General features: G+C 41.4%; 1 protein-coding gene and 1 long non-coding RNA gene across 5 annotated transcripts in view; one reads left to right on the top strand and one right to left on the bottom strand.

Moving 5' to 3' along the window:
- Positions 1 to 24,260, top strand: part of DYM (dymeclin) — a 1,075,019-nt gene that overhangs the window by 388,332 nt on the left and 662,427 nt on the right. The window lies entirely within an intron of this gene.
- Positions 10,034 to 22,424, bottom strand: LOC115077946. Its single transcript, XR_003853009.1, has 3 exons — positions 21,933 to 22,424; positions 14,134 to 14,178; positions 10,034 to 13,889 (listed from the first exon to the last, which is right to left on the bottom strand). It is a non-coding gene; the product is annotated as an uncharacterized LOC115077946 (long non-coding RNA).

Genomic DNA, 24,260 nt, shown 5'->3' with positions numbered 1-24,260 from the left:
AAAGAGCTGGCACTCTGCTCCCTAATTCAGCCCTTCCCCTACTGCCTGTTCTGCACCTTCCCTCCTGATGTGCAGAGAACAGGAGGGGAAGGCCGTAATCCTGCAGCAGCATTGCAGTGTAAAAAGATACTTGAAAGGTTTTAATGATCCAAAGACAATGACAAACCTTTTCCATTGGAAAAAAATCAGCAGAACCAGGGGTCACAATTTGAAGCTCCAGGGAGGAAGACTCAGAACCAATGTCAGGAAGTATTTCTTCACGGAGAGGGTGGTGGATGCTTGGAACGCCCTTCCGGAGGAAGTGGTGAGGACCAAAAATGTGAAGGACTTCAAAGGGGCATTGGATAAACACTGTGGATCCATAAAGTCTAGAGGATGTGAATGAAGAGAGGGTGGCTTGCAGAAATGATGGCTACTACCTGGAGATAATACCCTTATTCAATAAACATACACACGGTTAATGCGACTCCAACAATGCTCTATGCTTCAACGGCAAGAGGAAATGTGGAAAAAAGGATTTGCATTCACAAAAAAGTGGAGAGTAGCTTGCTTGATACGGCGGTTACTACCCCAAACCAAATAAGTCTGATACTTCACTTTCAATGCATATCCAGCGTAGCTCTCTGCTTCAACGGCAGGGGGAATGAAGAAAAGATGCTTTATAATTAGACAGCAACCAATAAGGACTGGATTACATAGTCTGGATAAACAAATAAGCCTGGGTGTAGCTTGCTTGTTACGGCGGTTACTACCCCGAATCAATTAAGCCTGATACTTCACTTGAAATACATATGCAGCACACTTCACTGCTTCAAAGGCAGGGGGGAATGGAGAAAAGTGGATTTCTATTCAGACAACCAACAAGGACTGAATTGCACAGTCTGGGTAAACAAACAAGCGTGGAAGTAGCTTGCTTATTGCGGCAGTTACTACCCCTAACCAAATAAGCTAGATACTTCACTTAGATGCAGCACTGTTCTCTACATTAAGGCAGGGATGGAAGGGAAATAGAACCAAAAGGTTACTAAGAGCCAAGAGTAACAGATAAGTATGAGAAAAAAACAAATGTGAAAGCTTGCTGGGCAGACTGGATGGGCCGTTTGGCCTTCTTCTGCCGTCATTTCTATGTTACTATGTTTGCGCAAGTGTGACACTTGTAAGCAATTAGTGCCAGTCATCAAAGTTTCAACCCTGGCTACTATGCTACTGCTTACAAGTTTCAAATTTGTGCTACTTTAATGGCTTAAAGAATAATCTAGAATGGTATTCTGCCACCTTTTTTTCAGGATCTAGTGGGTAAAGAACAGCCCGGGGGGAATGGGGATGGAAGATCACTAGGGTAAGGAGGAGGAAGAGTGTGATAAAGTATGTGTTTGGGATGGAGGATGGAGAGAGAGAGTTCAGAACCAGGTCATGGCCTCACCACATTGCATGTCACACCTGACCCTGACCCTATCTTCTCACCCACCATCGCCTGCTTCATAGTACCACTTCATATTTATCTATAAATTAGGCCATACTGAGTGTACATGTCTCGTTCCTTCATGGCACTACTTTTAGTGTCAGAACAACTTTTTTAGGCTCTCAGCCCCTCCCAATTTTAAAAAAAAATCTCCCTCCTTTAATCTTGCTATTCATGTGAATCCTATGGATAAAGGATAACTGCTTATCTGTAATTTTCTGAATATAGCATACTTAGGGACCTTTGTTTTCAATCTTTATTTTAGTTTGCCTGGGAGTTTCAATGTTGTTGTGAAAAAGTGACTTTAATATAACACACAGGAGAAAAATTACTGGAAGTCATTTTCCCACTTATATCTTTTTTGTTCTTGCATTGAAATTCCCAGGCAAAATAAAAACTGAAAATAAAGGTCTCTAAATATACTACTACTATTACCACTTACGGTACTACTTTTATGATATTTTACAAGCCACTCCCTTCTGTTTGAGGAAAGGATTTTTTTCTAATTTTTGTTCCTCGGAAAACGTTCTTAATTGAATAAGGCCTTTCAGTTCTTTACAGACTTAGTAAGGAGTTGAGAAGAGATAACGTTTGAAGAACATGGTTGGCATTAGGTTGCTAGGCAGAATATTATGTTCTAGAGCTTGAGCATCTCCTTGGGCTTAACACATGGCAAAATCATTATTGTAAGGTAGGAAGATCTGAATAAGTTTTATTTTTATCTACCAAATTCTTTAAAATATATTTTTATAGTAATGTTTACCTCAGATGGAATAAACATTTTTCATGTCCAGTATTATTTTACTTAAATCTAGGCAATTTGTGTAAATCAAGCTGTTCCTAATACTCCAAGAATGTTTTGTTTGATGGCTACTGCTCAAGAAGAATATTGTGTAGCAAATTTAAAATGATTTAAATATTTTCTAACTATGTGTATTGATTTTTTTTTCTCATCTCTCTGTCTCTTCTTTGATTTTGGTCACCTTGTTAGTCTTTTCTTTTTTTTTTTTCTTGAAACTGGTCTTTATTTTACTGTTTGTTGTGCTCCCTTACTTGGGCTGCTTTCTTGTTTCTACTTCCACAAGCTAACCTCCATTTTTTCTCTCTTAACCTTCTCTCCTTTTCGTCAAATCCTTCTTTTTTTTTCATTTTTCCCTTCTTTCTCAATTCTGCCCCTTTGTTCCTCCTCTTCTTCCCTTCATCAAGCTTCACTTTCTCCATACCTTATAGCCATCCTTCACAACTATTTCAGTGGCTCCTCTTCAGGCCTTTTATTCTTCCTGGCACTGCTTGGCAGACTCCTCTTGCTGCTGTTTCACAGTGACTCACTCTCACTGTAGGTCAGGCTGGAATAGTCGTGGCATATAGGTCACGATCAATTGATTAACACTGATAAAATTTCTTCTTTGGAAAAGCAATCTATTTCTCTTGGAAAAAGTGTAAGTTTTAATATAAAAAAAATGCAGGTTCATGCATTTGGGCTGCAAAAACTCGAGTGGTACAATATAGGAGGTGAAATTCTTCTGTATATAAAAGAGCAGCAAGATCTGTAGGTGATCATATCTGATATCAAGTTGGCCAAACAGATGGATAAGTTGACTGCAATAGCCAGAAAGATGCTTTTGTGTATAGGGAGAGGAATTGTCAGCAGAAAATAGGTGATATTGTCCCTGTATAAGTCCCTGGAGAGACTTAATTTGGAATACTGTGTATGATTTTAGAGACTACAACTTCAAAACGATATAAGCCAAGTGGAGTCTGCACAGAGGGTGGTCTTCGTTATAAAGGATATGAGTATCATAGTGGGTGGTCCCTTGCACTGAGGTGTGATTAGAACTGCCTAGTAAGTGAACCCACTAGACCCACACTGTCAGTAGGCGGAAACTCTCAGGGACGAAGGCTACCCTTCACCTCTACCAACCCCTTTCCCCACAAGTTGAGCCTTTGGGTTCAGGGGCTAGCAGAACTTAGTCGAGGAGCCAATGAGCCAAGGAAGTTCAGAAGCAGGCCAGGGGTAAGGGCAGGCAGCATATTGGCTAGGTTGTGTTCCAGGCAGTAGTTGGGGCTGGTGGCATTCAGGCATAGATGATTACCAGGCAGGAGTTGGTGCAGTCAGTGTACAAGCAGGGGTCAAACACAAGAGATCAAACTGGAGGGCAGTAAGGCAGAGAGAGGTAGAAGGTCAGGGATCAGAGGAAAGGAAGACAAGACTGGATCTAAGACAAGTTCTAGCTGGGCAGGCAGGAACAGGAACTGGAGGAGTTAAGTCAGGAGCTGGAACGACAGGATCAGGAGCAACACACACTGCAGCAAGGCAAGAGGGACCAGTTGCTGAGGCACTGGCTGGTTGCAAAGGGCCTTCCTTATATATACTAATGCAGGATGTGATGTCATCAGCCAATGCCACAGAAAGTCCTGGCTGAAGAACCTATAAAAGGAGTCCAGAGCTACAGGCAGTTCATTCATGTTCTTTGGATACAGCATGATGCTGGAGATGCTTCAGATTAGATGTGAGGGACATTACAATTGGGGTCAGACTTAAAGATCCAAATGTATTCCTTGTAGGAAAGATGGGATAGGGGAGATGTGATAGACATTTAACTATCTCCAAGCTTTCAGTTCTCTTTCAATAGAAAGGAGGCTCTAGAACGAGGAGTCATGGTATGAGGGTGAAAGGGGGTAGGTTTGGAAGTCATCTAAGAACACTTTGCTTTACAGAAAGAGTGGTAGATGGAATGAATAGCCTCCCAGTGGAGGAGGAGGAGACGAGGATAGAATATGAATTCAAGAAAGCATGGGACAAGCACAGGGGATCTCTGAGGATGCGGTAGGGATAGTAGAGCTGAACAATTGGTGTGGATAGGCAGATAGGCCATGTGGTCATTTTCTACCATTACTTTCATATGTTAAAGGTATGTACTTTGCTCCACAATGTGTGTACTTTTACTCGCATTTTGCAGAGGTATTTCCGGGGCAGTGTTAGATTTGGGAAGGCAACAATGTATATGGTTTTTCATTTGCAAAATTATTTTCTATGGAAAATATACCCACATAGAAAGGTGCAAATCTCTGTGGGTACTTTTTCCTGGGACACTTTTCAAAGTGAAAATATGCTTGCTACACTCTTTGATAAGAAGTCCAAGTGGAATTTTTTTCAACTATTTATTTTATTTAATAAAATTTATGAATAGCTTTCCAGGTTTAAAACAAATTGCTCAAAACCATGTACATGAACATATAATAATACAATATCCACATTATAAAATATAAATCTAAAATAATTCAAAAAAGAAAATATTTAAATAAAAGTACAGCCCTTCCATATGACTAAATTTAGATCACACAGGGAAGCATTTCCCCTATAATAATACTGTTTAAAACTGAACAAAAATTTAAGCATCTTTCTGGATGTTATAGTGACTATTGTAAAACTGGCTGCTACATAGGCTTCTCTGTCACATGGTTACTATTGATCTAGAAATTCCCCTTCTTGAGGGGAGAAAGAAGAGCTCTGACCTGGGGATTCCCTCCATTGGCCACAGGAAGAGAGAGAGAGTAGTCAGGATTAAGAAATCCTCTTTTCAGGCTCAGTTGGAAACACATTATGGAGATGGAAGATCTCCTCCATGGGCCTTGAGAGAGGAGCGAAAGCAGTACAGTTCCAAGAGGGAGAGAATGATCTGCCTAGGCCTGGATATCCTTCCCCCTCCCTGGGCTACAGGGGAGAAGCAATGAGTATAGAGCTGAGGAAACAGAATTTAGCATGGGCTTAGGGATCTCCTTGCCAGGGCCCAAGTGGGGAGAGAAGGCTTAAAAAAGCTTGGAGATTCTCTGCCCCCTCTCCATGGCAACAGAGGAGAGAGACTGAACACTGGTGCTGGGAGATTCATTCCTCAGATGCCAGAAGTCAAAACTGAGTATGGGTGAAATTTTATGGTGCAAAAATTTACCAAAATCTTTCATGGTCTTTATACTCTTATTTCTGCAGCTGGTACACTAACTAGAAGAGTATATAACTGGTATAACGGATATTGACCACTTCCTAAAGGAATCATAGTATAGTCAATATGGGAATCTTATTTGTGGAGACTGAGCCAGTCAGCACCACAAGTATTTTTAAAAGTTGTGGGCCAGCTGTTCTAATTTTAAAAAGTATGATTTCTGCATAACCGGTCACAGAGTTTTATTATTGCTTGCAAGGTGCTGCTCAGCTCAAACACTCTTCAGTTTCTGGGTGGGTGCCTGCCCTTGACGTTGCTGTTTTCTTGATGCCTCCCCCAGCACTTGCTCTCCCTCAGATCTTTGGCTGGGGGCAGCATGCTGGCCCTCTCACCTCTATTCCACCATCTCAGTCATTGGTAGCAGCAGCCAGTGCTCCCTCTTGAGTTGGGATCTAACTTAATCTACTCCATGCAGCCTCCACTGGTGCTGCTGCCTACGATTTGAACTGCATATGTATCAAGAAAAATCATAACTAAAATCAAACGGTGATAGAACAAACCATCAATAGATATCCACCAATTAAAGGAGGAGAGCTCAAATGAGTTGAGATGTCCATAAAAGTTTCAATAAAATTTAAGGTAAACTTTTATTGGGTTCTCAGTAGTGTGTCCTAAGATGGCCTGTCTTCAGTACAAATCAGCAGTCATGAAAAGAATGCCAACACAGGCAAGAGCGTTACCATGAAGATCCCAGCACAGCTTTTGTCACATGCCCTAATTTAGAACCAAACATTCTCAATGGATCCTCCCTGCTTTTCCATCTTTTCCTTTTCTTTATTGTTTCTGATGTAGAGAGAGGCATCCCTTAGCTAGCATTGGACAGGATAGTAATATGTTTGGGTAGGGGCCAAGGCAATCTGTTGTGGGATGGCTGTCAATAGTAGAGAAGAGTGCGCAGTATGCAGTGCTAATTGTGAGGTCAGAGTTGGGTTGTGTGTGCACGGTGCCTGCTGTAATGTGAAAAGAGAGCCTTTGGCTGCTGCTAGCTGCTGCTGCTATTCTGAGATATCTGCTGCACTATTGGTTAACACTCCAAGCATGGAACCTTCTTCATGCTTCTAGCATAAAACTGACAATTGGAGTAGTGGGGCCAAAGTGCTACCTGATCACTCTTGTGTTTAGTCTCACCATTGCAGGTTGGAGCTCTAAGGCCAATTTTGTTGTCAGCCCAGTCCAGGCGCATGAGTTACATCCACTAACCAGACAGATTAACAGGATTCCTGGCATCACCCCTTATAGGTTTTCGCGCTGACCTCAGCCTGTCCGTATTCTCTGTATCCAGCAGATAGTAGGCGAACATCCCCTGATGTGTGTTAAGGCCTAGTAGGCTGGGTGAAAAGAATTTGAATTTTCCTGAGGTAAAAGTCCAGGACTTCCTCCCTCTGTTAAGCACATCCCTAGACCAGGGTGGCTTCCAGTATCTGGATTTTTTGGGCTTCAGGCTGTCTATAGTGAGCCCTTCTCTTCTCCTCCCCCCCCCCCCCCCCCTTCCCCATCTCTCCGTACTCTCTGGGGTAAGTGGATCTTCCTCTCTTACAAAGAAAAACAAAGGTATATGAAAAGGGGGGTTGAATGTACTTTTGTTTTATTCTTCCTTCTCTTTTCTGTGAATAAGAGAGAGAAAAAATGAGCAAGAAGAAGGCAAGGGAAATTTGTGTGCTCTTCCTAGGACATACAGATATTCTGCAGCGCTTCAGGGGGTGCGTAAAGGAGCACTTGTTAGCTATATTTTTTTCTCTTTCGATAGTTTGGGGCAGGCAGGGAAGGCACTATGGCAGTGCCTCTAGCACCGGAAGGCGGCTACGCTCTTTATGAAGTAATGAGGTGCATCTTTCAGTGCCAGGAGGAGGATCACCGCAGTGGAGAATTGTAACAGGTAGAGGGGATGGGGCAACTTGGACATTGGTTGGTGGGAAGGAGACAAAAATGGTAGAGACATTGAAAAAAATGTAAGAAATAAGGAATACTGTATTAGAAAACAATGAAGAAAAGAACTTAGCTCAAAACATAAGACAGAGAAAGCAATGGAATCAAGAAATAGGCAAATTGATATTTTTAAGAATGTAGTTCTTACTGCTGCTTTGAAATTGGACTTTATGTAAGAAAGCCCCTCCAAACAAATTCAGAGCAAACTAACAAGACAGCTTCAATGTATTAACCATTGTGCTAAAAACTTTTATTGCCTCCTACACTTCTCATTAGTTTAATGGTAAGACACCCACATGTATGCATGATTACAATTTATGGATGATGGACCATATTCAACTCTGGCCAACAGAAATTGGCAATCCAGCAGAATATTAAGGTCCATCCTACACTTGTGAAAGACTAGATTGACGATTTATATAATGGATAATATGCTTCTTAAATGGTCATCTCTTTTACTGCATCCACATGACCAAGGAAAACCATAAATTACAGTCTAACAAAAGTTTCTTTCCCTTTCTATAAACCATCTGCCTTATGAGGAACATCTGAAAACAGGCACTTTATACCTAAACTTTACTGCTGGAATTGTTAGCTCTCAGTTTACAGACTGACAAATACCAGCGACTCTTGAAAGATAAAAGTATTGCCTTATACTCAGGCGCAAGCAAAAAGATACTCAGCACTCCAAGACATGCCCAATTCATTTTTCTAGCCATCAATATCTTTCTGCTTCTTTGGGCTTCCGGCTCAATAAGAAAGTCTTTACTGGAGCTTACAGCTTCATGAGCTTTCATACAGAAATCCCTGTTTTGGAGGGGGTGGGGATAAGCAGTCCCCACTTTTAACCATTTTCTGCCTAGTCCAGCCATTGCAGCTCCAGACTGCCATTCTTCCCAGGAGGTGGATTCATTTGCAACCTAACAGGCTGATGCATTAAGGTGCGCCCAGCCCTGTGCACGATTTTACTCACAGTTGGGTGCACATTTTGGCCATGCAGTAATGGTGTCTGATGCAGCAAGGAGATTGAGTCTAAAACGCATGCCTTAAACATTTGCTGGATAGCGCCCATCGCTTTTAAATTCCATGTAAATGAAGACATTAACTATTACCGCCCGATGCAGGAAAGTGAGCCTAAGGGCTGGGTGCCCAATACACCTATTTTTACACCAGAAAATTAACTTCAGCTCTGGAGGTGGAGTCAAGTTTACTCACAGTCAAGGACTCAAGAGAATTATAAAAAAATGTGGTCCTCTGCTTTATGGTAAATGTGCCCCTTCTAGTGTAGGGTTGTTTCCAGAGATTAGTATAAGAATTAGGTATTTGAGGTATAAATAAAAATATGTATATAGGGAGAAATGGAGCAGAGCATGATGAATTACCTAAAGGACACCTTAAAAAATCGTGGGTCTTGCTTTCCTTTTGGTAAACACCACCATTGCAGGTTTCCGTAATTTCATGAAAACGGTGCACTTTTGTTGGGAATGCACAATTTAGTCATCCTTGCGACCAGTGCAATAAACGTTTGAGCACCAGAAATGCACATTTCTTCTCAGTTGCACCCTTTTGGTATGCCGCTCCACTCTATTTCTCATTTAAATATTACCTAAGACGCTCAGGGGATGTGGATGCATGCGCTCGTTAAGAAAATGGGCACTCAATATGAGCGCTCATTTTTTGTATGTCTTACTGCATTGACCTGTGAGTCTAGCCGCTAAGGGGCCAATGCAATATAGTGTGCTCAGTCTAGCACACAGCTTGATGTGTAGTTGGATGCGTGTCTTGGATGCAGTAATGGGATTAGCGTGTCCAAACAAGCGCATGCCATGTAGATGAGGCTATTAGCTATTACCCCCGATTAAAAAAATCGCCACCCGCCCAACGCATGATTTTTAACACCGGAAAATTTTATGCCTGCCATAAAACAGGTGTAAAGTCTTGCCGTGCATCGAGGGCTCAACTGAAATACAAAACATACTGCTTTTCTGTATTTCGTTGCAATACTAAGGAGGAATTGCAGAAAGCAGCACCATGCAAAATAAAAAAAAAAAAGGCCTGAAAAAAAAAAAATTTCTGGGCACACAAAACACCCACTGCAGGCCGTGTATATTGTGCATGTATATTAGGCCGGTCAGTTAGCTGCCATGGGATAAAACGGACGCTCGTATTGAGCATCCGTTTTCCTATCCTGCACACAGCCACGTCTTCTGGGTTCCCGATGGCAAGGATGCGCTAAAGACACACAATTTCCCCAGTGCATCCTTTTTAATGTGGCAGTTCATTATCATATTTCATCGTGCACCCAGGAGAGGTAGAAGGGCGCGCGTTAGGAAACTGGTATTCAATACAAGCGCCTGTTTTTAGCGCGTTTATATTGCATCAGCCTGTAAATGTCTGTCAACAGCCAACTCACCTTCCCAGTCAGAGCAGAAGAGGGCATTACATACTGGGGTTTTCCCTCCCTCTCCTGATCTGGTCTTGTGTTTTTGAAGTTGTCAATTGCCTTGGCGTACAGAAAGTCTTGTTGTTTGTGCTTGGATATAGCACAAAGCCTCACTGGAAATAAGGGCATCAACAACAATTTTTCTTCTGACCAATTTATTGTCCAATTCACAATCTTGCAAATCACTGAAATTGTCAGGTTTCTCATAAGTGAAGAAAAGGGAGGATAAACCATTAAGATATCAATTTCAGTTATCTAAGATCAATGGCAGACTGCAGGGAGGAAATACATATATAACAAAAAAAGCAGACATGGCACATCAAGAACCAATAGCAGCAAAGTAGTTGACTAATTTCAGTACCAGGTATGGTGAACTAATATGTCTATAAACAAGGCATTCACCACTTGTTTTATATTCAGAAAGTATTAACGTATCAATAGTGACAATAATTGCAGCTAAGTACAGGACTTTTCATAACACCTGTGTATCATTTTGAATTGAATCAAATTTGTGATACTGAGTCACATGTAATTATAAGTTTTGCTTAAGTTACAACATCCTTTTTTGGGAAATTTTAATTATTGCAAACAAAAATGTTCAGTCCATAGAGATAAGGTTAAAGTATTACTTCCCACTGTTTAACTGGGGAAGCATTTCACTCTGTTGACAAAGAACCCTTCATGTCACTATGTTTCACCAATTGATGCTTTAGGGGCATTCGAAGCAAAATTGCTTTACCAAGCCAATGAACATGTCTGTATGCAGTCATCATTGATTTTTTAGCAGACTCTGAAGACTGCAAATAAGTGATATGGCAATTATTTTTGAAGAGTATAAAACAAGTGATGAATGCCTTGTTTATAGATATCTGTGGGTACATTTCACATTCCTCTGACTCATTGTTTTGGAACTAATATGTCTAACATTTTAGTCTACTTAAATATATAGAAATAACTTTTACTTTAAGCTTGCAGACAGTACCTAATATAGTTATGACTAGTTTGAGTGCTCTTTTTTCATCATAACACAGAAGTATAATAAGCAATAGTAATTTGTTCCCAAACTTTTATTTCCAAGTAATAGAAGAATACCCATCATAAAACACAGAATTTGAGAGTTTGAAATTTTCATGGTATAACCACTGTTGGCTTTAGTCACCACCATTCTACACTACCCTCAACATAGATAATCTCAATCTGACCCTCTTAGCAGTCCCTCAGCCTCAGTTCCTTCATTGGTGCTAAAAATCTTTCTACCTTCATGTTACTGTTTACTGTTATCAGAACCACCACTGATGTCCCCCCACCTGTGACCATGTATGCAACATCTTCTATGACAGAGATCTGCAAGGATCTAGAAAGTTGAAATTGAGACAACTTGATTGCACATCTACTCCCACTATGTTGGGCTGCTGAACATACTCTCATATATTTTTCCACCCAGACCAATAATAGTTTTTGTTGATTCTGGTAAGTATTCGTCTTGAACTCTCCCCCGGGGTGGCGGTGCAGTTGGTGTCGCTGGCCATCGATGCCTATTGCCATCAATTTCCACATTGCGTCCATTTAATTTTGTCCCATCATGTCCACCTCCAGTTTTAAGTTATGCTCCCGGTGCACGAGGACTATATCTGTCACAGACCTCCATGATAGATGTGTCCTCTGCCTGGGGGCATTGCATGATGTCTGGGGTTGCAGCAGATGCCCAGATGACACTGAAGGGACGTCGGATCAGACTCGTTAAAATAGAGCACCTCTTTGGGTCAGTGAAGACCGGGCCATTGGCACCGGCATCGAGGGGCCATCGAGCCGCACCAATGGACACAGAGCCAGCAACATAGTCTGTTCCATCAATGCTGTCAGCTGATAGGGGTGCCAGATACTGAGCATCATCTAGCTCCTCCAGGCTGAGGATACCTGGTTCTTTGTCATTGTCCTCGACAATGGGGACAGACCGTATCTAGCATCGAGGAAAGCAGAAGCATCGACATTGAATGGTGCTGAGCATTGGGATGCATCAGCTCATGCCTTGATGCCCCCAAAGTGACTCCGCAGTAAGGAGAGCCAGTTTTCCATCGATGCCAGGGGTATGCCATAGACTCATCGGTCCTGGTGCCAGTCACTGACCCTTCTCTCAGTTTGAAAAGGATCTTGTCATGGCTTGCCCATTTCTTACAATCATTCATTAATTTCTTAAACTATTCCTTTACTACACTGACTTGGCTCTTAGCCAGGTTATCTGTGCCCAAGTGGATCATGATATTAACATCCCTTTCCCTTTCTTTTTCACCAGCAATCCTAACAATGTGTTTTGTATCCTAGTTAGTTGAGGATTCTGGTAAGTGATTGATCATCTTGCCCTGTCACTTTTCCCCTTCCACATCTGTACCCAATTAATTTCCTCTGAGAAATTCTCCAATCAAAAAGATTCTGCTGCTGTTTGGAGATTATTTATCACGATGCTCAGGTTCACTTTTATGGTAAGTCGTCTTTTTCAATTGTCTTCTACTGCTAGTGCCATGGAGGTATTCTGTAGTGGTATCATAGGGGTCTCTAACTCAAATCTTATCCTGCCAGAATCTAATACAATCCATCTATTCTTGGTCTTATGGATATTTTGTGGGAGTCCCGGTAGATATGCTAGAACAAGGCTGACGAATTCCAGTCCTCGAGTGCCACAAACAGGCCAGGTTTTCAGGATATCTACAATGAATGTGCATGAAATAGATTTTCATGTACTGCCTCCATTGTATGCAAATCTGTCACATGCATGGAGTCTTTTTGTGAGAGGAGGCACCTTTAATTCTGGTCATTTCTACCCTGAGCTGAGCAAACTCAGATTGCTGGACACAAATAGGACAACAGTGAAGCCTCCAGAAGATCTCTGTAAAGACTAAAGTCCCACAGTTATAATACTATAAGAAATGTTAAACTTTTCCTTGCTAACTGATCCTTGACACCTATTTGGAAATAGTTGTTTCAGTGCTTGAATGTCATACAGAGAACAGTTTATTCACTGGAGAAAAAGTTAAAGCAGACCTATCTTTCTTAGTCTATGTTAGAAAATTAGCAATAATAGTGACAAATTTAAAAAAAATAAGATTAAAAAAAGCAAATATGTATAACAAAGTGAATATGTGGCTGTAATGAGGCAGACATTTACTAAATATAGCAAGGTTATTACCTAACTATAATTCCTTGCAAGAGTTTAACATTAAGTAAAAGTTAAATGCAATAAACTTCTGCTACCCCCAGCTGGTAATAGGTTAATCTAAACGAACAGACTAGTTTTGCTTTTAAATTGGTACTATATTTATGTAAGATAATAGAGTAAATGCTCCAGTAGCCATTTGCTGCAACAACTAACAATTTTCTATATTATAATTTAGGAATAGTTAGTATCACTCAGATAATCTTTTAGGGGAAATTCAAATCAGTTTATATATTAAAATTGCAGAAATGTGCTTGTCGTTTCTTTGTGGTGATCTCTGTGTGGGAATCGGCAGGTCTGTAATCCTGTGCTGGTGGTTCAGATAAGCAATAATTCTTCAGTGCTGTTGGCACTGATCTCTGGATCTTGCTGTAATCTGAAGCTCTTACTTTTGGCTTTTTTCTTGTGTCCCCTGCTGGATCTGCCTCTTATGGTGGCATCTGTTTTCTTGTTTTTAATTTCTTGGTGTGAGTTCTGTGTATGTTGGTTTTCTGTTGGCATTCTTTTCTGTTTTTATAGTTTTGTACAAGAATTGCAGGAATATAGGTAGTGTATTGCTTGATATGATTCTCTTGTCTTCAGATGTATATTAATTCAATTCAATCAACCTTCAGATGTGTATTGAGGTGCTCATTGTTCAGCCTTTGTGTATGCAATTGTATTCCTCATGGTGGTGCTGGCTTTTCAGGCAATCATTATTCAATCTTCTTTTGTGAATCCCTTTCAGTCAGTCTTTGGATATGTATTTCATTGAATGGCTAATCATATCTGTCTTTTGTCTTCAGCCAACATGTTGGGCAGGATGTATGTTGCTATATTTCTTCACATTCAGAGTATAAAATATTCCTGCATCGGTATAATTAATACTTCAGCACAAAATGTCACTCATCCTAAATGGGTATATTACAGCTTAATAGGACTTTTTTTTTCTTTCAATCTATCAGCCCCTTGGATAGCTATTCACAGAGGAACAAGGCTAAACCATACCCACTCTATCAATGTTTAAATCCAACAAAAAATATATAAACAAATCCCCCAGTCCTAACCAGCTTTTACTTAAAAAAAAAAGTAACATATTTCAGCTACTTACGTCTGACCAAGAAAGTATGCACAACATAATGTCACTTGTTTCCTTCTGAAAAATGAGCAACAAATGATGAATTGGTTTAAGGTTAACAGATAATTATGAATAAAGCTAATTTTAGTTAAAAGTGAACAAGATTCATTAAGGGTTTTCTCCCAGTTTCTATGTGTTTAATACATGTGCTCCAGTGTCTGTCTTTAAATTGATCATTGCTCTCAGGGGAGGAAAGGACATTGTGAGACCTGTACAGCAGATAATCTCTGGGTTTTCTGTAAAAGCAAATTTATTCTTGTGAAATTTATTTAGTATTAAATATTGCAAGATAAATAGAATGTGTTAGTTAATGTGTTTGTTTAGAACAGAAGGTGCCATTCCTTGAAAATGCTCAGTTTCACAAATGTTTAATTGTTGCTCATGATTTTGGCTTAAAATTTTATAACCAAACAATAAAACAAAATTTTTCTCCTAGGACAAGCAGGATGGTAGTCCTCACATGTGGGTGACATCATCCGATGGAGCCCGGCATGGAAAAACTTTGTCAAAGTTTCTAGAAACTTTGGCCAGCAGACTGAGCATGCCCAACCTGCTACTATCCACTCGTCCACATGAGGTCCTCCTTCAGTCTCTCTTTTTTCGTGGTGCAGTTGCTTCGCAGTCCATGGAGCTCCACTTTTTTTTCAAATTTTGTCTCTATTTTCTTCGAGTTCTCTTTAATCCTTGTCTGGTCCCCCTTCGTGGTCGGTGCCCCCCCAGTATGATAGGTTCCTTTCACCTTTTGCTCAATCTTGCAGTCGATTTCCGACTCTCCATCTCCTGGTGCTCATCTGCGTTGACTGCACGCTTGATCTTTTTTATGGCGGCGACAGGTTTTCGTCTGTACCCCCAGTACCCACGGACTATGTGCATTACGGACCCACATGAGGTTTGCATCCTCTGCCTGGGGCCCTTGCACAATGTCAGTGGGTGTTGTCTGTGTGATCAGATGACACCCAAAGGGCGTTGTGCGTGCCTCGACAAAATGGAGAAACTTTTTGGGACCCTGAAATCCTCCACTCCTGCGTCTGTCGCTTCGATGTCCAAGGATCGCAGGGAGCCATCCCAGTCTCTCATGTCCCTTTGATTTCCACCCCCAAGGATCGGGTGAGGGAGATCAATCCTCTGTGGTACCTCCCCTCCCCAAGCCCTCGAGGTCATAGTCTTCCTTGGCGCCGAAGAAAGACCAGGCCGAGCATCAAAAGCAATCCCGGAAGCACCGGCATTGGTCGCCCTCCCAACATAGTTCCGGATCTGGAGCACATCGGTGGCTGCTGAACTGCCATCGAAGTGGCACCGACCACAGGAGGCCCCAAACCTCTGGTGCCCCCGGTAGCCCGAGGCATTCCCCCACCTTGGGAACCTGAGGATGAGCCGACGATGTCTTGTCCCCCTCCATCAGTCCTGATCACTCAGGACTTCCAGGAGGAGTTGGACCACAGGGTGCAATCGACTGTGCTCAAAGTGCTGCAAGGCATTGAGGTACCGGTGCCATCGGCCCCTCTGGTCCCTACAAAGGTCCCCTGGGGCTAGATTCTTGATCAAATTTCTGGTGTAGAAGGGTAGATTTGGGGGGAGTCATAAAAATGGTATGGAGTATTCTGAGAGGAGGGCAGAGCACCAGGGGAAGAAGTATTAAGAAGAGAAAAAAGAGAGGGCCAAGGACAAGAGCCTTCAGGCACACTGACTAATATCAGGATAGTAGTGGACAAAGAACCACAACCACTAACAGTATAATAAGAGAGAGAAGAAAAAAAAGGTAGAGCAAAGCATGTTTGGATGTAAAAGGGAGGAGGGAGACGAGATGATAGGGCAGGTAGGGTCCAGTGAAAGCTTTTTGAATGATGTGATTTCAGCATATTTAAAGGAAGAGGGAACAGTTGCAGTGGAACATGATTGATTAAGGACATGGCAAATGGAGGGGATGACAGAACTGGGGAGCTAGGTGAGAATAGGATCAGAGTAACAAGTAGTACATTTGGAGGAGGAGAGAAGATAGACATATTCCCTCTGTGATTTCAGAAAAGGAAGAAAATGTGTGAGGAGCCAAAGGAAGGGCTGAATGAAGTGAGGGAGAAGGAGTCAGACTGGTGGAGAATTCACAATTAATCTTGTTTACTTTGTCATGGAAGAAGTCAGCCATAGTCTGGGCAGTGTTGAAATGGGCTGGGAGGCGGAGGCAGTTTGAGGAGCAAGGCAAGTGTGACAAAAGGATGGTGGGGGGTTGGAGGCAAGGAGGAAGAGTGTTTCTTGGATGGACAGAATATCTTGCTTAGGGAGTGTGATAACGTAAGGGAAAGGAGGTGAGCATGAATTTTAAATGTATGAAGTCAGCCTGGGAATGAGTTCAACCAGAAGATTTGATGACTTTCGAAGTGAGGAAACTCGCCCAAAGATGAGATTTGTGCAATGTTCTCTCAGTCTAGCTTGATGTTACCCAGGTAGAGAGTCCATCAAGCTAGGTTGAGAGTCATTGCACAAATCTCATCTTTGGGCGAGTTTCCTCACTCGGACGGTCATCAAATCTTCACAAGAGAGCACTGTTCTGTTTGTACATCTCACTTTGAATGTCAAAGTGGCCCCTAACCCCTACACTAATACCTAAACCTCACCTTGAGTGACTAGGTTGGCCTCCCATAGAGATATAAATACCTATCTAGTGTGAGGGTATTATGGCTAGTCTCTCCCTCTCCCTCTCCCTTCCCAGTGGTGGTTGGAGGGCCCTGATAGCTATGCTGTCTCTCCAGGAGCTTAAAACTACTAAAAACGGCATGTGCGAAAACATCAGAACATGCGATAAAACCCTATCACACGGCTTTACGCAAATGAAGAAGGTGTAGTTAAAATTTGCGTTAGTCTTGCGATCCAGCTTTGCAAAACTGTGAGCCCAGCCCACTTGGCCAAAATTCCCTCCCCTTTTTCTCATTTGCATTGCACCCTCACGCGTTAATGGCATTTCTGCTCGCTTTAATGGCATTTTTGCTTGCGTTAAAGGCATTTTTTGCATGCGAAAACGCCTTAACGCATGCGAAAATGCCATATAGCACTCTGATAAATGACCCCCTAAGTGACTTGTAAAATAAATGCTTCACATAGTATCATATTAAATCACCTAACCTCATCTAAATTGCAAATAAATTTGCAGTCCTCGGGCAAATGTCTACAAGCTAACACTTTTTGTTGAACATCTTTGAGCAAAAAATAAATATATATACATCTGTCTACATAAAATGCATAAGCAAAAATATCAATATAAATATTCAATTTCATTGTTCTTATACATTCTTTATATTTTATCCCTTATTCACACTCTCAGCTACCATGACTTGCTGCTTTTGGGAATAGGTTAACACTAATTAGATAAAAATCAGAATGAAAAAAGGGCATTGTAGTGACTAATATATATATATAATTTATATATATATATATATATATATATATATATATATATATATTTTTTTTTTTTTTTTTTTTTACTGCAAACTAAATTATCTGATTTCTTCTTCTTACCCCCAGTATTGCTGCTTTAATATTTACAGAGGCTTTTTCTCAAGGGTAGTAAAAATGCAGATTAAAATTCCTCTTTGGATGTGGCTGAAAGGCTTAATTTAATTTAAGATGAAGTAGAAATAAAAAGCCAGAAATGACATGAAGAATTTGAGTAAACATGCACTTTTCCTTCAACAAAGGAGGGACGAAATGTACATTTCCAGTATCAAGGGGTAAAAAAGCAGTTTTTCTGCTATGTCTAGATATAAGGCTATACAAACACATTTGCCTCCATAGTAAAACTTAGCTGCTCATAATCATTTCCCTCTCTGTTTCTGTAATAGTGTATACATAACATAATTAATTTGTTGTTTTTAACCCATTATGTCCCAGTGTCCTATTTAGAGGATAGCTTCTTAAAAAAATTTGGACTTAATGGGTTAAAGTGGTTATTTCAAATCACCATTCATATATGATATAGAATGACAATCAGGAACCCATAATAAATGTTTAAAAAAATGAACAGTATGAATAGTAAGGCAATATTACCTCTGTGTTCTGTCCCTTTTCCCCCCCCCCTGTAATAACCTGCCCATCAAGTACCATATTTCGTCTCCATTTCTAGTAAGGTCCCCACACCAAATCATATCCAGCAAATTTATTCAACAGACCGAAAGTTATAATTTTTAAGTGTTGCAATTTCCGCAACAACACCTTTCCCTTATACATTCTTATAGAATGTATAAGAAAACAATTGTAATCCTAGCTGCGTGCAATAAGTGAGAAATCAATTGTTTATATTGCTTATCAATATCCATGGAATCAGCATAATGCATTTTATACTGGTGATACAGTCCGTTCTTCCTGAGCTGAAGGGTAAAGGAACTGATAGCATTTTATTCCTTCGGCGATCCCTCACGTGGTGGGAATCCCTGTCCAATCTGGGACGGGGGTGCTCTTCTGGGTCCCTCAGCCCCAGGTCGTCCTCACCATGGACGCGTCTCACACGGGTTGGGGAACCCGTGATGTGAGTCTCAACACTCAGGGCCTTTGGGTCAGTACAGGAAAGGTACTTCCAGATAAACTTCCTAGAGCGGGCGATCCATTATGCCCTGAGGGTGTTCAGGGAACATGTGCTCAACAAGGTGGTCCTGATTCAGACCGACAATCAGGTGCAATGTGGTACTTGAACAAGCAAGGAGAGATGGGATCGTCCCTCCTTTGCCAGGAGGCAGTCCAGATTTGATCCTGAGCTCTCCAGAATGGTATCTTCCTCCTAACCATATAGCTTGTTGAGTCGGGCCTTCCGACCCCACGAATGGTCCTTGAAACAGGAGATTGCAGACCACATCTTCCGCCTATGGGGGACCTCGGACCTGTTCGCTTCCCCAGAAAACAAGAAGGTGGATCGCTTCTGATCCCTGGGACTGCCAGAAGCCTTTTCACATCACTGGGGTGCTGGTCTACTGTACACTTATCCTCCCCTTCCGCTGATCTAAAAGACACTTCAGAAATTCCAGCAGGACCGAGGCACCATGATCCTGGTTGCGCCCTTTTGGCCATACCAGATCTGGTTCCCTCTTCTACAGGAACTGGCCTTGCACTCTCCAATCCAGCTGGGGACTTATTCAGACCTGATCACTCAGGACTATGGTAAACTACGCCACCCCAACCTCTGAGCCCTGGCCCTCACGGCTTGGATGTTGACCGGGTGACCGTGCAGGCCCTGGGCTTTTCGGAGGGAGTGTCTTGGGTTTTCTTGGAGTCCAGGAAACCACCTACGAGGAGATCGAACAACCTCAAAGGTTGACGGGCACGGTCTGGAGCCATTCTCTTGCTCCCCACTGAGGCTTTTCGACTACCTGTTGCACTTTTACAAGTCCAGCTTGAAAACCACTTCGGTAAGAGTTCACTTTAGTGCTATTGGGGCATATCACCAGGGGGTAGATGGTGCTTCCATTTCTGTCCATCTGCTCATAGGGAATTCATGCATGGCTTGTTATAGCTTAAGCCTCCGACGCGACTCCAGGTGGCCTCTTGGTCCTGACCCATTTAATGAAGGCTCAGTTTGAGCCCTGAGGTCTTGCGATCTGAAGTACCTCTTCTGGAAGGTCATCTTCTTGGTTGTAGTCACTTCAGCGCGCAGGGTCGGTGAGCTTCAGGCTTTGGAGTTGTATCCCCCTTATATGAAATTTTGTCATAAGGTAGTTTGTGTACACACCCAACGTTCCTTCCAAAGGTGGTTGCGGAGTTCCATCTCAATCAATCCATTGTCTTTCCCACCTTTTATCCGAAACCACATGCTTACTAGGGTGAGCATGCCCTGCATACTCTGTATGTCCTACCATCCTGCTTGTCCTTGGTGAAAGAGTTGCTTAACTGTAATGGGTGTTCTCCAAGGAGTTGGGTTTCCTTTGGTTTATTTTATTTTTTGCGAATTCTACCTTACAAGACTGAAGAGGGACCCCTCATGGATGCATGGATAATGGCATACTCAGTGTCAGTCAAAGTTTATAGAAATTTTGACATAAGTTTTCCATGCTAGGCTCCATCTGATGTCACCCATGTGTGAAGACTAACATCCTGCTGACCTTGGAGAACACCTGTTAAAGGTAAGTAGCTCTGCTTTACAATCTTTTGAATTAAAAATATCACTTATAACATATAAAACCACCTTGTGCTAAATCCAGTGCATCAACATTTTCCAACTAAGTGGAGACCTGTTTGGTAACCACCTTTTCCATCACCTTAGCCACAAATGGTAAATTTGATATAGAATGGTAGTTACTACACGGTCTTGGGTCCAGTTTGTCGTGTTTCAATTGAGGTGAAATAATCAGTCTTACATACTTGAGGAACTCCAGCATTGTCTAAAGAACAGGTGATCAAATTCAACAGGCAAGTTAGCACTTTATTTATTTATTTGTTGAGTTTTATATACCATCATTCGGTGAAGCCATTATAACGGTTTACAAGATTCTTTATCTGAGCAGCATTTGATTAACCACGATGGACACTGATCAAATAAATAGCTTGATGGTTTGATGATAGCAAAAATGTTTCAGCTTAAAGTAAGACTATTGAAACTCCCTATTACTTTCTCCCCTTTTTTTTTTTTACCTTCTCGATCTGTCTTTCATCTGTTAATTGTCCTAGCAAGATATCATCTTCAATATTCTCACCTAGGACTTGGGGACAGGGGCTCGCATAACATTTTCGTTTTACGCTTTGGTCACATTGTCTTGAGATAGTGTGGGGGGGGGGGGGGGGGGGGGTCTGAATAGACCCCTATCAATTTTACCATGCCGCTGAGTAGGGGTTTGATGGCCATGGGCCATACAGTCCCTTTAATAGATGGAAGCCCCCAGACTGAGTGGCTGCCATCACGTGGTGCTGATTCTGGGCTGCTTGGGTGCGATAATTTTCCCTACAGTATTTTACCACCTGCAAAAATCCAATGATATTTTTTCCCTCCGGTGAAAATACTACAGCTTAGTAAAATAGACCCATACGTTTGTGCCCAAGTCAGTAGAGGGTGAAGTGACTTGCCCAAGGTCACAAGAATTGTCAGTGGGGATTGATGCCTGGTTTCCCTGGTTCCCAACCACTAGATCTGGAGTGGCCAACTCTGGTCTCGAGAGCCACAAACAGTCCTGGTTTTCAGGCTCTCTGCAATGCATATGCATGAGAAAGATATGCATACAATGGAGGTAGTGCATGCAAATCTATCTCATGCATATTCATTGTAGATATCCAGAAAACCAGGCCTGTTTGTGGCTGGGGAGGGCCTGGAGTTGGCCATTCCTGTACTAGATTATAAAAAACAAAAACAATAGATTATGTAGGACACAAAAAGAGAAGCAGGAGAGAAATCAAACAAGAATGTGGAATAAATGACTCACAATATAAAAGTGTAAGAAAAACTAAGTTTTTGAAACAAGTTTTGAGAATGCAGCATGACAATTCAGCTTTCATGAAACTTAATATGGTTTGTGGTTTTATACCTGACTAGGTTAATTAAATGTTACTGTCTTCTGTTGAGTGGGCATGCCAGTGCTCTGTATATCCTAATTAAATGATTATCAAAGTAGTCCTATCATAGTATGAATTTTAAGTCCACAACCTTTTGATATTCACAAGCAGTTTGCACATATCCATTACTTGTGCAAGTTTGCTGACAGAGAGGGTGACCTTGACATATAACCTCACCTTTTAACCAAACTCCTAAAAATTACTTTAGAGTGTTATACTTAAGTTCATTTTTGTGGTGTATAGTGACTTACCTGTTACGTTGAACTTGCCATCTGTACACCAGCTGTGCAAATCTGGACCGTTTCTAGAAGCAGACGTTCTGCCAAGGGCATTTTCTAGTGGGATCATCTTTGTTTCTTTATCTTTCTCTCTGTTCATATAAATGCATGGGCTTGTTAACCAATGCCCCATGCAATTTCAGCAAGTCTCGTTTGAACTGCTGTGATGATGCTTTCTGTGACCCGCTGACAGGAAATTGGAAGTGGGTTGAGCGTAGACTGTTCTAAGAAGCAGACTTGATGATGCTAAAAATATTATTTTAGTGAGACTTTGACATTGTGGCGCTTGGGAAAACTGCGTTAAAACGACTAAAGAAACAGCATGCCTCAGCAAATGTGATTAGAAGAGGAAAAAAGGGACTAGCTACGCAAAGGGAGCAAGTGAAAAGATAGCCAGGAGCTTTTGGGAGTTTGTCCAGTGAGTCAGGAAGCAGCCATGCCAAGGCTCAGAGGCTGGAGCCTTGGTCTAGTCTCTCTGGTGCCAGTGATGTACAGGGGTCGGTCACAAGACCTTGCTTATCTTAACTCTCACTGTCAGTTCTGTGCTGGCTACTGAATGCAGTCTAATAGACAGAGGCTGGAACTTTTAAGCAGTTTAACAGTGGTACCAGTGAGCCTACCCTTAAACCAGAATACAATTAGAATTGGAAAGAGGTTTGGTTTGTTTTTTTTTAATCTGTGAATTTAAGGAATACATCTTCATGAAATACTTTCTAACCTAAAGTACACTTTTAATTCACATTAACTCATTAAATGTCTTTTTAAAGTTATATTTGAACTTTTAGCTTTTAAATATTTTACAGTTTTTCTCATGCAGATTTAAACTTTAATCCGCTGTGAACCAGCCTTTTATGTCATGGTCAAAATTACGTATTTTGCTTGCCTAATAAAATGTTTTTGTTCTAATTCTTTTATTATAACCTTGTTGATGTTGTATGTTCAGTGCAATGCAGAAAGAACACATTTTAGTGTTAATCAGGTGTTGGGATTGCTCTGTTCACTGTCTTAGAGAGTTGTAATATTGATAATAAAAAGTCTTCTGCACTCTTTTATGCTTGTTAAATGCTTGCTCATTATAATTTAAATGTGAAATAAAGTGGTTGCTGTATTCCTTTACTAATGCATGCAGTAATAAGTTGTCAAGTTGCAGGTGTTCTTGGTAACATAATAGATGAGTACAGATAAAGCACAGCTGGCCCCTCCCATCTTCCTATGAGCTATGAATGTATCCCAGCTGCCAGCACAGGAGCTTGACTGCTTGTAGGATATCGCTCCTTATGCAAGTTGGTGGTGGTTGTCTTTCTGTTTTTGGTTCTGTACCATCCTGAGTAGTTAAGCATACAAGGTCCTGCACTTAATCAAACCTGAAGGTGCTCCCACCCGCCCATGTCTTACCACCTAGCTAAAGAGCCATCAAAACTAGCAAGGCTGCTGCTCCTACTCTATGGCACTACTAGGCATACACAGCACCATATGTATGTATGTATGTATGTATGTATGTATGTATGTATGTATTTATTTATTTATTTATTTATTTATTTATTTAACAGTTTTTTATACCGACCTTCATAGTAAATAACCATATCGGATCGGTTTACATTTAACAAGGGTATAACTGAAGAAACAATTTAGGTAAAACTATACATAACAAAAGATAAGAATAAGTCAAAGTTACAATCAACAAGGAATAGAGAACTTGGAAGCTTAAAACAAAAGCTGGAAAGAAGGTAAAGGCTGTAATAAATATAAAGTGATACGATAGTGAATACTGGTTAAAAGCTTAAAGGTGCTTTAACCTGAAAGTGTCCGAGTCCATTTTTCGTGAAGCTAATAGCCAAAGTCCGGGTAAGAGTACAGGGCCACTAGTGATTGTCTGGTGTATCCGAAAAGGCTTGGTGAAAGAGCCACGTCTTGAGTTTTTTTCTGAAAGTTAAAAGGCAGGGTTGCAATCTGAGGTTTGATGGTATGTTATTCCAGATAGATGGGCCTGCTATCGAAAGAGCTCTGTCTTTGGTCGCAGAAAGGCGAGTGGCTTTAGTGGGGGGAAATTTCAGAGTGCCTTTGTGAATATCTCTAGTTGGTCTGTTGGAGGAGTGGAGTTTAAAAGGGATTTCCAGGTCGAGTTGGAGTTGATGATGGATGGTTTTGTATATTAGGGTGATTGATTTGTATAAGATTCTAAAATTCACTGGTAACCAATGTAGGTTTCTGAGGATGGGTGAGATGTGTTCACCACGGCTGGTGCTGGTCAGCAATCTCGCTGCCGCATTTTGTATCATCTGCAGTGGTTTGGTGGTAGAT

Source organism: Rhinatrema bivittatum, chromosome 1 (genome assembly GCF_901001135.1).
Source record: "Rhinatrema bivittatum chromosome 1, aRhiBiv1.1, whole genome shotgun sequence".
In the NCBI taxonomy this organism is placed as follows: domain Eukaryota; kingdom Metazoa; phylum Chordata; class Amphibia; order Gymnophiona; family Rhinatrematidae; genus Rhinatrema; species Rhinatrema bivittatum.
The sequence above is the reverse complement of the archived record's forward strand: the minus strand, read 5'-3'. Positions and strand labels throughout refer to the sequence as shown.